Raw genomic sequence first — 12,925 nt, forward strand, 5'->3', positions numbered from 1 at the left:
AGCAACTGTCATGGACGGTGAGAAGGAACTGAGAGGGTGCAGAACCAATGGGGCCAGAGGGCTCCAGAGCCAGCCCAATGGATGCCACTAGGGGAAAATTCTCCAGCAGCAGTGCATGTGGCGCTTGCACACCTAACATGGAATCAACATGAGCAAGCACTTGAAGAACCTTCGGTGTGAGGAATGGATGTCTCTGTGGAAGTAGGCATCCTTCATATCAAGAGAGGTGAAGCAGTCGTCTCTGTTCAATGAAGGAAGGATTAACAATATTTAAAGGAAAAAAGTTTAAGATAAACTTTGTGGACGCTGAAGAGTTTTATCTCACACTACGCAGCAGTAGAAAGGACCTGGAGAGGCAGTTATCCCTGCCCCCCAACTGCCCTCTTTTTGGAGCACAAGGAGAAGGATGCAGGTGCAGACCAACAGACACTTCTAGCAAATATCTTCCTATCAGGCACACGGAACAAATGTGCACCACAGTGGAATACACACAGGGACCAGCACTTAAAGAAGTTCCCATTCACTTTCATTTTAACAGGAGCATTCCACTAGCACAATACATTCACCAATTAACCTTGCAGTAATACATTTCTTTACAATAAACTGTGTAGTGTATTTGTAGCTGTGTTGGGCCCAGGACATTAGAAAGACAAGGTTAGAGAGGTAATATCTTTTATTGGACCAACTTCTGTTTCTCTCACCAACAGAAATTGGTCCAATAAGAGATATTAACTCACCCACCTTGTCTGTATAATGAGCTATGTGCATGGCTCTTGTGTTGTACATTGCCTTTTCAAATGGAGTCTAGATAAATACAATAAATTATCTGTAGGGCTGTCAAGCGATTAAAAAAATGAGTCGCAATTAATCGCACTGTTAAACAATAATAGAATACCATTTATTTAAATATTTGTGGATGTTTTTTACATTTTCAAATATATTGATTTCAATTACAACACAGAATACAAAGTGTACAGTGCTCACTTATTACAAGTATTTGCACTGTAAAAAACAAAAGAAATACTATTTTTCAATTCACCTCATACAAGTACTGTAATGCAATCAATTTATTATGAAAGTTGAAATTACAAATGTAAAATTATGTACAAAAAAACTGCATTCAAAAATAAAACAATGTAAAATTTTAGAGCCTGCAAGTCCACTTAGTCCTACTACTTCTTAAGCCAATCGCTCAGACAAACAAGTTTGTTTACATTTGCAGGAGATAATACTGTCTGGTTCTTGTTTTACAATGTCACCTGACAGTGAGAACAGGCGTTCTCATGGCACTGTTTTAGCCGGAAATGCAAGATATTTATGTGCCAGATGCACTAAAGATTCCTATGTCCCTTCATGCTTCAAGGGTACATGCATCCATGCTGACGAAGGGCTCTGCTTGATAAGAATCCATGTTCTGACTGACATGTTCATTTTCATTATCTGAGTCTGATACCACCAGCACAAGGTTGATTTTCTTTATTGGTGGTTTGGGCTCTGTAGTTTCCGCATTGGAGTGTTGCTCTTTTAAGACTTCTGAAAGCAAGCTCCACACCTCATCCCTCTCACATTTTGGAAGGCCCTTCAGATTCCTAAATCTTGGGTCAAGCACCGTAGTTATCTTTAGAAATCTCACGTTGGTACCTTCTTTACGTTTTGTGAAATCTGCAGTGAAAGTGTTCTTAAAATGAACATGTGCTGGGTCATCATCCAAGACTGCTATAACATGAAATATATGGCAGAATGCAGGTAAAACAGAGCAGGAGACATACAATTCTCCCCCAAGGAGTTCAGTCACAAATTTAATTAATGCTTTTTTTTTTTTTAAATGAGCAGCTACAGTATGGAAACATGTCCCCTGGAACAGTGGCCTAAGCATGAAAAGGCATATGAATCTTTAGCACTTTTGTCACGTAAATATCTTGCTATGCCAGCTACAACAGTGCCATGCAAACACCTGTTCTCACTTTCAGGTGACATTGTAATTAAGAAGTGGGCAGCATTATCTCCCATAAATGTAAACAACCTTGTTTCTCTTAGCGATTGGCTGAACAAGAAAATAGGACTCAGTGGACTAGCAGGCTCTAAAGCGTTACATTGTTTTGGTTTTGAGTGCAGTTATGTAACAAAAAAAATCTATATTCCTAAATTGCACTTTCATGATAAAAGAGATCACACTACAGTACTTGTATGAGGTGAACTGAAAAATACTCTTCCTTCTGTCCATTTTTACAGTGCAAATGTTTATAATAAAAAAGAATATAAAGTGAGCACTGTACACTTTGTATTCTGTGTTGTAATAGAAAGCGATATATTTTAAAACGTAGAAAAGCATCCAAAACATTTAATAAATTTCAATTGGTGTTCTATTGTTTAACAGTGTGATTAAAACTGTGATTAATCACGATTCATTTTTTTAATCGTGATTTTTTGTGTGTGTTAATCGCAAATTAACTGGGATTAATTGACAGCCCTACTTTAAATTAAGGTTGTTGTGGCTTAAAGCTGGGCACCTTTAGAAGTACTTTCAGCTGCATCAAAACTGCCAACTCTGAACAGACAAGGGACAAAAGACTGGGAAGGACAGACACAGATATATTGTTGCTGATCGAGTCCCCATATTACCTCTGCTTCAAATTATGTCACCTTTCAGGCAAGACAACTGATAAAAGATATCCAAATTAATTATGGAATGAGGATAGTCCAATAACTAAAACCGCAAAAATATTACACTATAATTCCTAATTTTAGTCCCCTATTTCTTCAGTTTGCAGCACTAATACAGCATGAAGAATGCCAAATTCATTTGGAAGATTAAGGAGAAATTTTCAGCAACACAAACAAAACTATACAAACTGAGTTAGAGATCATTAAAATAACACTGAAAATGGAGCCATCCAGTAACAGCTTTATAGTTAAGACTGCAAGAAGGGTTCAGTTATCCACACTCACCATATAACTTTGGATAAGAAAAGTACAGTATTTGTGGGATTACATTCAGGAAACACTTGAATATTTTTGAAAGTTAGGGTTTTGGGCAAAACATTTGCAAGCTACGGATGCTTTAAAATAAAATGTTGAAACTTTAGTCAAATTCTTTTGGGTCACTAGCTAAAAATAGGATGATGGTAACATTTCAAATTTATATACAGTTAACTGTAGACTAATATCTACAGCAATGGCTAATCAACTATACTTCGGGCCCTATCAAATTCAGGGTCCATTTTGGTCAATTTCACAGTCATAGGATGTACATTTCATGATTTCAGCTATTTAAATCTGAAATTTCACGGTGTGTAATTGTAGGGGGCCTGACCCAAAAAGGAGTTGGGGGGGTTGCAAGGTTATTGTAGGGGGTTTGTGGTACTGCTACCCTTACTCCTGCCCTGGTGCTGGCAGCAGTGCTGCCTTCAGAGCTGGGCTGCTGGAGAGCGGTGGCTGCTGGCCGGGAGCCCAGCTCTGAAGGCAGAGTCATCGCCAGCAGCAGCAGAGAAGTAAGGCTGGCATGGTATGGTATTGCTACCCTTCCTTCTGTGCTGCTGCCTGCAGAGCTGGGCCCTCAGTCAGTAGCTGCCACTCTTTAGCCACCCAGCTCTGAAGGCAGCAGCGCAGAAGGAAGGATGGCATGGTATGGTATTGCCACCTTTACTTCTGTGCTGCTGCTGGCAGGGTGCTGGGTCCCCGGCTGAGTGCCCGGCTAACAGCCGCCATTCTCCAGCCACTCAGATCTGAAGGCAGCACAGAAGTACGGGTGGCAATACTGTGACCCCCCTAAAATAACCTTGCGACCACCCCCTGCAACTCCCTTTTGGGTCAGGACTCCCAATTTGAGAAACACTGGTCTCCCCTGTGAAATCTGTACAGTATAGGGTAAAAGCGCACAAAAGACCAGATTTCACAGATCGTGACGTGTTTTTCATGGCCATGAATTTGGTAGGGCCCTAACTCTACTATTTACAAAAACTAGCTTTGAATTTTTCAGCCATGTACACTTTAGGAAGCCTACATGGCCTAAGGGGTGCCTTCTGAATCCATACAAGCGACAAAAGGGAATGCTATGGATCGCTCCTAAGCGCCACAGGGCAGAAAGCTGGGGGCCTGGGAAACAACGTGCTACAAAATGCTGAAGGGCAAAGAACCAGAGACCCTGGAGAGTGGTGAGAACCTTTGGAGAACGCATGTTCTACACTGGCCCTGCAATTTTTAAAAATGCAAACAAGCTTTATTAAGTGTAAATTAAGATTATTACTAGGTATGTGTAGTGAGGAATGTCCTAGCTTTATTAAAGTAAGGAAATGAACAGTTAAAGGAAAGGTAAACAAATATTCAAGTACAGTCATACTTCAAGCATTCAAACAACACAACATACACATGTAAAAAAAAGCACATTGCCCACACACAGGCACCTGCCATTGATCAAACAGGGTTACACACAACACCAGTTTTAGACACTTTTGAAATCATAAACTGCAAATGAAAATGCAACACATTCTAAAAGACATGTTGACTTCTTCCTCTCCTCTATGGTTTGATGGATAGGCTACCCTCAAGGTTTGCAGCTCCTTGGGAACGTAAAATATACTGTCTGCTATGGTGGGATTTCTGGTGCATACGTGGAGATTAGAAAAAGTAGATCCGTTTTTCTTGCCTCATTGTGGAATTATGGGTTGGGTAAATGTGTTATTCAACCATATCTGAGGAATAGGATGGGATTTGTTGGGGTCTCTTGACCACAGTGAGCAGTATTCTGAACAGAGAAGGGTTGGACTATGTTTGTTTTGGTTTGTCTTGCTGATAAAGAGTGTGGGAAATGGAGGATCGTCTATAGGCCATATCTATTTGCTGGTTCACAGTTTGAGGTTTTTTTTATGGCCCAGACAAGGTAATGAGTACTGAGATGCTGAACTGTATAAGAGGCAGCGTGGGTGAATATAACAAACATACTGGTCTACAGGGTAAGGTGAGGCAAGAATACAAGGGCAGACAAAGTTTTATTTTTTTTAACATGCAGTGTAGTATTTTACACACACACTTATTAAAAAAAGGCCCATATGAACTGTACATGAACACTTATCTCCCTTCCCTTAATTTGTTCATTTCCATACTTCAAATATTTCAGGTGGGTCTTCTGTTTTTAATCGTAATAGCCATTGTTATACATAGCTGCCACCTCTTTTTGTCTGTTAGTACAAAAGTTAATTTCAAATACCATTCAGTTTGCACACTCTCTGAAAGCTGATCAGGCTAAGATCTAAATTAGTTTCTCTAAAGGAAACTGGGAAACTTGTTTTATGAACTTTGTCCTAGAATCTGCAAAGGAGTCTGTAGTCCATTAGCTCTGCCCACTCCAGTAACTCTCTGCAGTAACTGTAACTACACTGGAATTACTGCAACCATTGTTGCTGTTGATATAAGAAATTAGAAGTCTGATGTAATTAAATTCAATAGTATTCAATCCCTGTCTTGTTCAGATAGTATAAAAAGATATGTAAATAAGCAGATGGTTTTTCCCAGTACATTATAATGTAGACAGAGATATTGTTTAGTTTAGATATTGTGTATGCATACAATTTCTTTTCAAATGAATGTAATTTTAATAAGGAACTGGTCTGCAGCTTATGTTTTTCATATAAATGAATGACGGCAGAACCATGATTTAGTGAGAATATATTGTATTAAAAATGGCTCATCTATATGAAGAAGCAGCTTCATTAGTTGCATCCCACCTGCAATAAGCCTCTTATCATCCTGAAAGGATATCAATTAATTTATCTTCTTCTAGCATATTGATCATAACCTTCATCAGCTAATCATGTTTAAATTACAGAGGAATATCGTAATACTCTGTCATTTCAGAACTATTGGTTTATTGATCTGGCGTCATGGAAGCCATATATTAGAATATTTTAAAAATCATTATCTGAATGCAGAGAGCAAAGCAAAGGTCAGATCTTCACTATACATGTTAAAGGCCAATATTAAGATAAAAAACTGAATTTAAAATCTCTCAGATAAATAGAGGCCACTTTCCTTGCACAAGTTACTTTTTCTGTCTTACACAAGACATATTACCAGTTTAGGCAAATGTTTGCTTCTTTCCTGAAATTGGCACTGAGCAGTTACCACTTACAGCATAAACATAGGCACCCACATTTAAAATGTTGGCCCTGTGCTCTTTTTCAAATAAACTGCTGATTATTTAAACTATCCTAGGGAACAATTTTACCCTCGCCACTTATAAACTGTTATTTGAACCAACCACTTGGATCACAGTCACACTATTGAATATATCTGACCTATTTTTCCTCAAGGGCTGATATAGCCCTAAATATTTCCCACAACAGGTAAAATATTCTTACTCAAAAGCAAAGACCATACTATGTAGTAGAATAGCAGAGACAAGAAGCTGGTGCAAGAGCTGTTTTCTCCTTAGGTCTACCCACTAACACACAGTACATTGTTTCACGTACATTTCAAAAACTCCAGCGAGACCTAGCCAGTCTTTTTCCTAGAAGCTTCTAATTGTTTGAGGCAACAGCCTAACACAAGGATACAAGTCAGAAGTCAGAAGAAGTCAGGAGAAACTTTTCTGGACTTTCAAAGAGAAATATTTTCAAGTTCTCGTCTGTGTGAACATTTACTACAGTCAGGCTCACCCAAGTTAGTTACTGTGAAGAAGAGGGGTGGTGTGTGCGCTTTTCCTTTATCTGATCACAATACTGATATCAGGGTCACAATCCTATGCTAGGATTTGGATGGCCTATTATGACCTGTCTTTTCCCACAGTTACTCTGAGTAAAGTCTTTGTGAAAAACAGAAGGGGTGTATTTCAAACCATCTAAGTTAATACAAGCGGATATAAGAGAGACAGGCTTCTTTGATCTCATTTTAGCACTATTTGAGTAGAGAATGTACATTTGGGATTCATATGGCTATTCCCACCTCAGCCTTTTTAAACTTGTATCCTAGAAAAGGTGGGAATGGCAGCATCCATGCCTACCAGCTCCCTGTATTACTTTGCGCCACTCACAGTGTCACAAGCAGAGCATCCCACAAATAGAGCCCTGCAAATTTGCGGATATCCGCTTTATATCCACAGATGCGGATATCCATGGACCATGTTTGCGGATCAATTTGTATCCACCCAGGACTCTACCTACAAACCCCTGCCTTCAATCACATGCGAGGCAGAATCTGCAGACTGAAAATCCAAGCAAAGACTAAATAATGAAAATAACCATTTTAGAAACACTCAGATTGGTATACAACTACAAAAGGCAAGAGAGAGATCCATAGTGTGGCTGGAAATTATAATCAAACTCAAAAATACACTCAACAGAATGAACAATCATCAAAAATACTATGTACTCATTTGTTCAATGTAACCAAGGCAACATTGTTGTGGGAACCTTAACATTACAACTTCTTATATCTATAAATTCTCAAATTTAATGTACTTTTTAGGCACTGAATTTCTTAGTTTTATCCTTTGTTAGAGGGAGAAAATGATCTGCCCTTAATTGAAACCCCCTTCCCAGCCAGCAAACCTTCCTGAATCCTCTCCCATTCCGGCAACAACTCTGATATCTCCCCAAAGTTGCTAATTCTTTCCTGAAATAACTCTCCTCCATTCAAAATTATACAACCTGATCTCATCTCAGACAGCAAATGCTCTTGGCTTCTTTCATTACACTTATGTAGCTGTCACTCCTTAATTAGATCACATTCAATATTCAATTAGCATTTTGGCTGGTCTGGGCTACCTGCCCTTGCATATTGTGGTAATAAGAGCCTTAGAAGGACCTAAAGAAGCACCATGACCCTACAAAGTCTGACACACATGAAACAAATGACAGTTAATCTGTGGGGTAATAGCTGAACTGCCAACTCCTTCAAAATCTACCTTGCGAAAGAACTGAATCCAAGCCTTGCCTATCAGAAGAAATGAAAAAGTAATTAAAATTTAAAATGACAGGCACTTAAAACCCCCTACAGATCAGGTGAACTCCTCCTGCTGCCCTCTTTAGTTGAGGGGCAGTTGTTTAGCGGTTGGGAAGGGGAAAAGTACAGTTAGCTGGGTGTGTGGCAAGGCTGAAATCTGTTTAGGTTATAACTTAAATACAGTAGTATCTTAACTGGAAAGTATCTTAACATACTGTGCTGGTGCATTCCACAGGTTTTCTACTTTATTACATTTTCTTCATGACTGAGTAAAGTGATCATATGAGGAGGAGACAACTTAATATTGGGAAAAAATATTTAAAATGGAACAAATATATCCATGCCTCATCACCTGCATACACAAACACATGTAACCAATCGCTTGGGTTAAACCTCTGGGCTCAGACTCAAAGGCAAGACGTTCCACTGACTCCAATGAGCTAAATATGAAATATTCAACCAAGAAGTTCATGTCTGATAGCTATGAAAGACTGAAAATAGGGGTTTAGAGTACTGAATGGCCTTCTAAAACATAACTACAGTGACACTATCATGACATTAACATACATTTTATGTTTTATTGCAGCCATATCTAGGACTCATGATGTATGTGTGAGAGGCACGTGTCTTTTTTGTCTCTAATTGAGGTAACACCAGACTCCCTTTGCTGGAAAGCTTAGCCTTTAAACTGGAGTACTCTCTCATTTGCAATACAAGATTAATCAAAAGAAAATGACTGAATCCGAACACTAATCCTGAGTTCTTAATTCATATGGTATGTATATATGATAAATATAGCAGAAATAAAACCTCTTTATTTTGTGTTAGAAGAAAAATACAGTTAATTGCATATTTCCAGGTTCTGCTCTGTCCACAAAGCAGAATTTGTGAATTTGAATAAAAGCTCTGCTAATGGATTTTTGCAAAAATGAAAAACTGAAGCTTATAATACTGGCAAATTCTTTATAAAATAGATTTTCCAAAGTAGGAAAGATACTGAGAGTATTCTTAGTTTAATGAAAATTACATTCTCATTGCTTATATAAAAGATTATATCAACTTCAGAATGGCTTTACTGTGAGCCATGTGATCTAGAGAGATATAAACCTAAAAAATCTAATTGCAAACTTTAAAAAAAACCCAGATTATAGGTTTTATTTAAAAAAAACAAAAAATGGCCATAGCACAGGAGTCAGTTAAAACAAAAAAATCCATAAAGGTAGTATAAAACTAACACCTAACACAGTTAAATGTTTAACAATAGTGTGTTTGAAAGAGGTGATTCATATGAACTCCTACAATAAGACGTCACTTTCATAAATAGGCACCACAATAGATTTATTTTTAAGGTCTTGCTAAATGAGGGCATGTAAAGTTTTTGGTCTGTAATAAATGAGAAAATTTTCACAAGTCGTCCTTATTTGAATGCCTCTTTTTTCACGCTTGACCTAAGTTACAAAAACTAATTTAATCTTCCTACCCTCACAACTTTCCTCTTAACAGAACTGTTTTGTTAGTGAAATCATTCCGTTGGTAAGCATCCCGTGCAAACCACAGATATAATGGACCATGGTTCTTGGAAGATGATAGTCTCCCCCCGCACCTCTTTTTTTTTTTTTTTTTAAATCTTGACCATTTGAATCAGAGTATTACCATACAGGAAAACAGTAGCAGAGTAGTCTAAAATTTGGACAAAGAAAAAAAACAAAAACTATTTTTCAGCATGAATGTTGTGTTTTAAATCCAGGACACCATTTTTGTCATGTTAAACAGGTATTTAAGCAAATTGTTTTTTCTTTCCACCTCCACTCCCATACACACGCACATAGAAGAGTTAACCATTGTTGAAGCAAAAATTACACCAGTTTTAAAAAACAAAACACGCACTCCTGCTTCGCTCTCAAGGGTGCAGACACAAAGGAAGGTAGGCTGCCTAGCTGAGGTCTGAATTCATGTTAGGGAGGAACACTAGGTCAGTCTTCTCCCTGAAACCCAGGTCTATGTCTCCATAATGAGCCAAGTCCTCCCTGTGCTCAGTATTTGAACTAATTGCCACTAGAAACACTGGGTCGAGAGCGCTGTCTTTTGTTGGTTCAAAGGGCTGTTCATGTCAACGTCTTGTTCAGTATTAACCTTCTTTGGCAGGAGCAGCTATGACTCTAAAATCTCATTAGTACAGCTTCATTCAGGTAAAGAAAGTCAGACTCCTGAGGGAAAAATACTCTTGCAAAGTCCAAAACAGAAGGTGAGAGAGAGATCTAGCACTCTCTCTTTAAGCTTAGAGTACAAGGATACCTCAAACCACACAACAGACCAGTGAAGTGAAATATTGCCTTGTCTGGGGTGAACAAAACTTTCATTGTACCCATTAATTTGTGAAAAAGTAAAAGGTACATCCTAGCATGGGCCTATAGATGTCAGCAAGGTCCCCCACATTTAACGAATATGGCTATCGTTTCCAAAATGCACGAATTGGGTTTATCATTGGTGGTTTTATTTAATACTCTTGATATAATGAAAACTAAGAACAATGGCAGGTAAGTGCTATTAAGTCTCCGAGAGGTATGTAGCACCATTCCTTTTTTAGGATTCAAATTTAATTTGTTTATGGGACTTGAAAACCAGTGAGAATGCCGGGGTTCGGGGCCATGGCGCTAGGGACCTGAGCCTGTGGTGCGGCGAAGCTCTGCCTATGTTGCACCCTGGTGGGCTTGTCCTTCGGTGCTGGGGGCAAAGTCGCTTCGTTCGCCTGGCATGGCACCTGAGGAGCTGGTCGGCTTTGCTCTCTAGCCACCAGGGCTGCTTCAGGCACTGAAGGCCACACAATAGGCTGGGGGCCCTGCCGATGCCTGGAGTGGGGGGGCGGGTCCCGAGCCAGGCTGGGAGGTCCGACCTCATTGGCATCCCCATGAAGCCCCGGAGTGGGCACATGGCCTGACATGGGTCCTTTGCCCATGACCCCTCTGTCCTTCAGTGCCGAGGGACTCAGCTTCTTCTGATGCTTCCTTGGCACAGTGAAAGGAAGCAGTGCTGGGCCGAGTCCAATGCCGGCAGTGCACTGCGCACTGAGGCCTATGTACTCAGAGTGGGTTCTGCGGTGCAGGGCTCTGACACAGGGCAAAGAGCTGCCTCCATCAGGAGGGCCCTCAAGCTAATATCTCACTCCTTCTGGGTCTAAGAGCGAAAGTTCTTGCAGATGCCACAGCTGTCTTTCCTGTGGCTCTCTCCCAGACACTTGAGACAACTGTCATGGGGATCACTGATTGGCATTGGCCTGCTGCATGCCGAACACAACTTGAAGCCAGGAGAGGGGGGCATGCCCCGCTTGGGGCAAAGTCCCCACAGGGACTCTACTAACTAACTTAACACTATCAGCTAGCTACTATCAACAACAACCAGTAGAACGAAGTCTATGAGAAAGACTATGAAGAAACCGCTAGTGCTCTTGCGATGCAAGGCAAGGCAAGGCACTCCAACCAACCTCACAGAGAAGGAACAGAGGGCATAGAGCCAGCAGCGTCTGATATACCATCGCATGAGTGCGCCAGTCCAGAGGGTGCCACAGCCAGCCCCAAGGATTCCGCTAAGGCAGACATCTCCGACAACTGTGCACATGGACGTGCACACACCTAAAATAGAATCGACATGAGCAAGCACTTGAAGAATCATCATCTTTAGGGTGGCATAATTGGTCTGACTCTCAAGACTTGGACTCTTAAGATTCCATCTAGGCAGCTGGCTGGTGAAAGACATCACAAACATAAATGACACCCAAGAGGCCCAAACACAAGAAATCCACAAAGAAGAAATGTAGACAAGGATTGCTGCAGATGCAATGGACAGAGAGGCCATTAGTAAGAAGCTAGAGCTGACTACAGGTTTGATGCACCTCACTGAGCATGTAGAGGCAATAGTAAACATTGTCTGTGGGATTGTGGCACCACCATCAGTTAGTGTAGATGATGTACGTACAGTTGGAATTCACCAAATCAAGAATTTGAACACAGCAGGCCCCCAGGGTTCTATGACACACCACCAAGGATAGTAGAGACATTGCCAGTGATAAAAAGCATGTACATCTTGGTTCAACAAAGGTATTCAACATTGGCCTTGCCTACTGAAGAATGATAAGCCCACAAGTTCTCAAGAGGCTGACAGTGAGAAAATTGTGTCATGAATTGGCTCCTGTACCAATGTCAAGGTTCACTGATTCTGGTGACAGGGGGATTGCGAAAGCTAAGTCTAACCTAAAGACACAGCTGCAGGCAGAGGCATACTAGATATACTTCAAGAAGTCACCTACAGTCATTGACGGTTCCACAGTTCTTTTAGTTGTGACTCCAGGAGCCCCTCAAGGCCAACTGGCAGAGGGCCCCCCACATTGTAACTCACATCAAGCCTGACACACACATTTCACTAACACACTGTTGTCATAATATATCTCAGAAGGTGTCAAGTAAGGCATCAAATGGTTACTTACTGTAACTGTGGTTCTTCGAGATGTGATGGAGGCATGTATTCCACTTAGGTGTGTGTGCGCCCAACACTGCAAAGGCAGAGACTTTTGCCTAGCAGTACCCATAGAGGGGAAGCGTTCGAGATTCATGGCTGTGATCTCTCCCCGGCTATATGTGGCGGTGCCACCATGACCCCCGCTCTGCCTATAAGTGACAGCACTGCCCTGACACCCCTCATTGGTTTTGCCCTGAAAGCTCATGAGAGGGGAGACTGATGCAGAGGAGATGGAGCGTGGGTCGAGGAGTACACATCTCAAAAAACCACAATTACAGTTACCATTTCTTCTTCTTTGAGTAGATGCAGACATGCATTCCACTTAGTTGACTCATAAGTAGTACCCCTGTCCAGGAGTCTACCAAAATAGGGATTGCAGGACCACCCTACCATTGCCTCTGTCTGCTTTGAAAGATGCTGTAATAGCATAATGGTCCATAAATGTATGTATGGACGAACACGTGGCTACCCTGCA

At 40.6% G+C, this 12,925-nt stretch overlaps 1 protein-coding gene across 4 annotated transcripts in view; it reads right to left on the bottom strand.

Annotated features, from left to right (window-relative positions):
• The window catches only part of AGAP1 (ArfGAP with GTPase domain, ankyrin repeat and PH domain 1), a 645,107-nt gene that overhangs the window by 294,407 nt on the left and 337,775 nt on the right, over positions 1-12,925 (bottom strand). The gene's annotated exons all lie outside the window — the stretch shown is intronic.

This window comes from Mauremys mutica, chromosome 10 (assembly GCF_020497125.1).
Source record: "Mauremys mutica isolate MM-2020 ecotype Southern chromosome 10, ASM2049712v1, whole genome shotgun sequence".
Classification (NCBI taxonomy): domain Eukaryota; kingdom Metazoa; phylum Chordata; order Testudines; family Geoemydidae; genus Mauremys; species Mauremys mutica.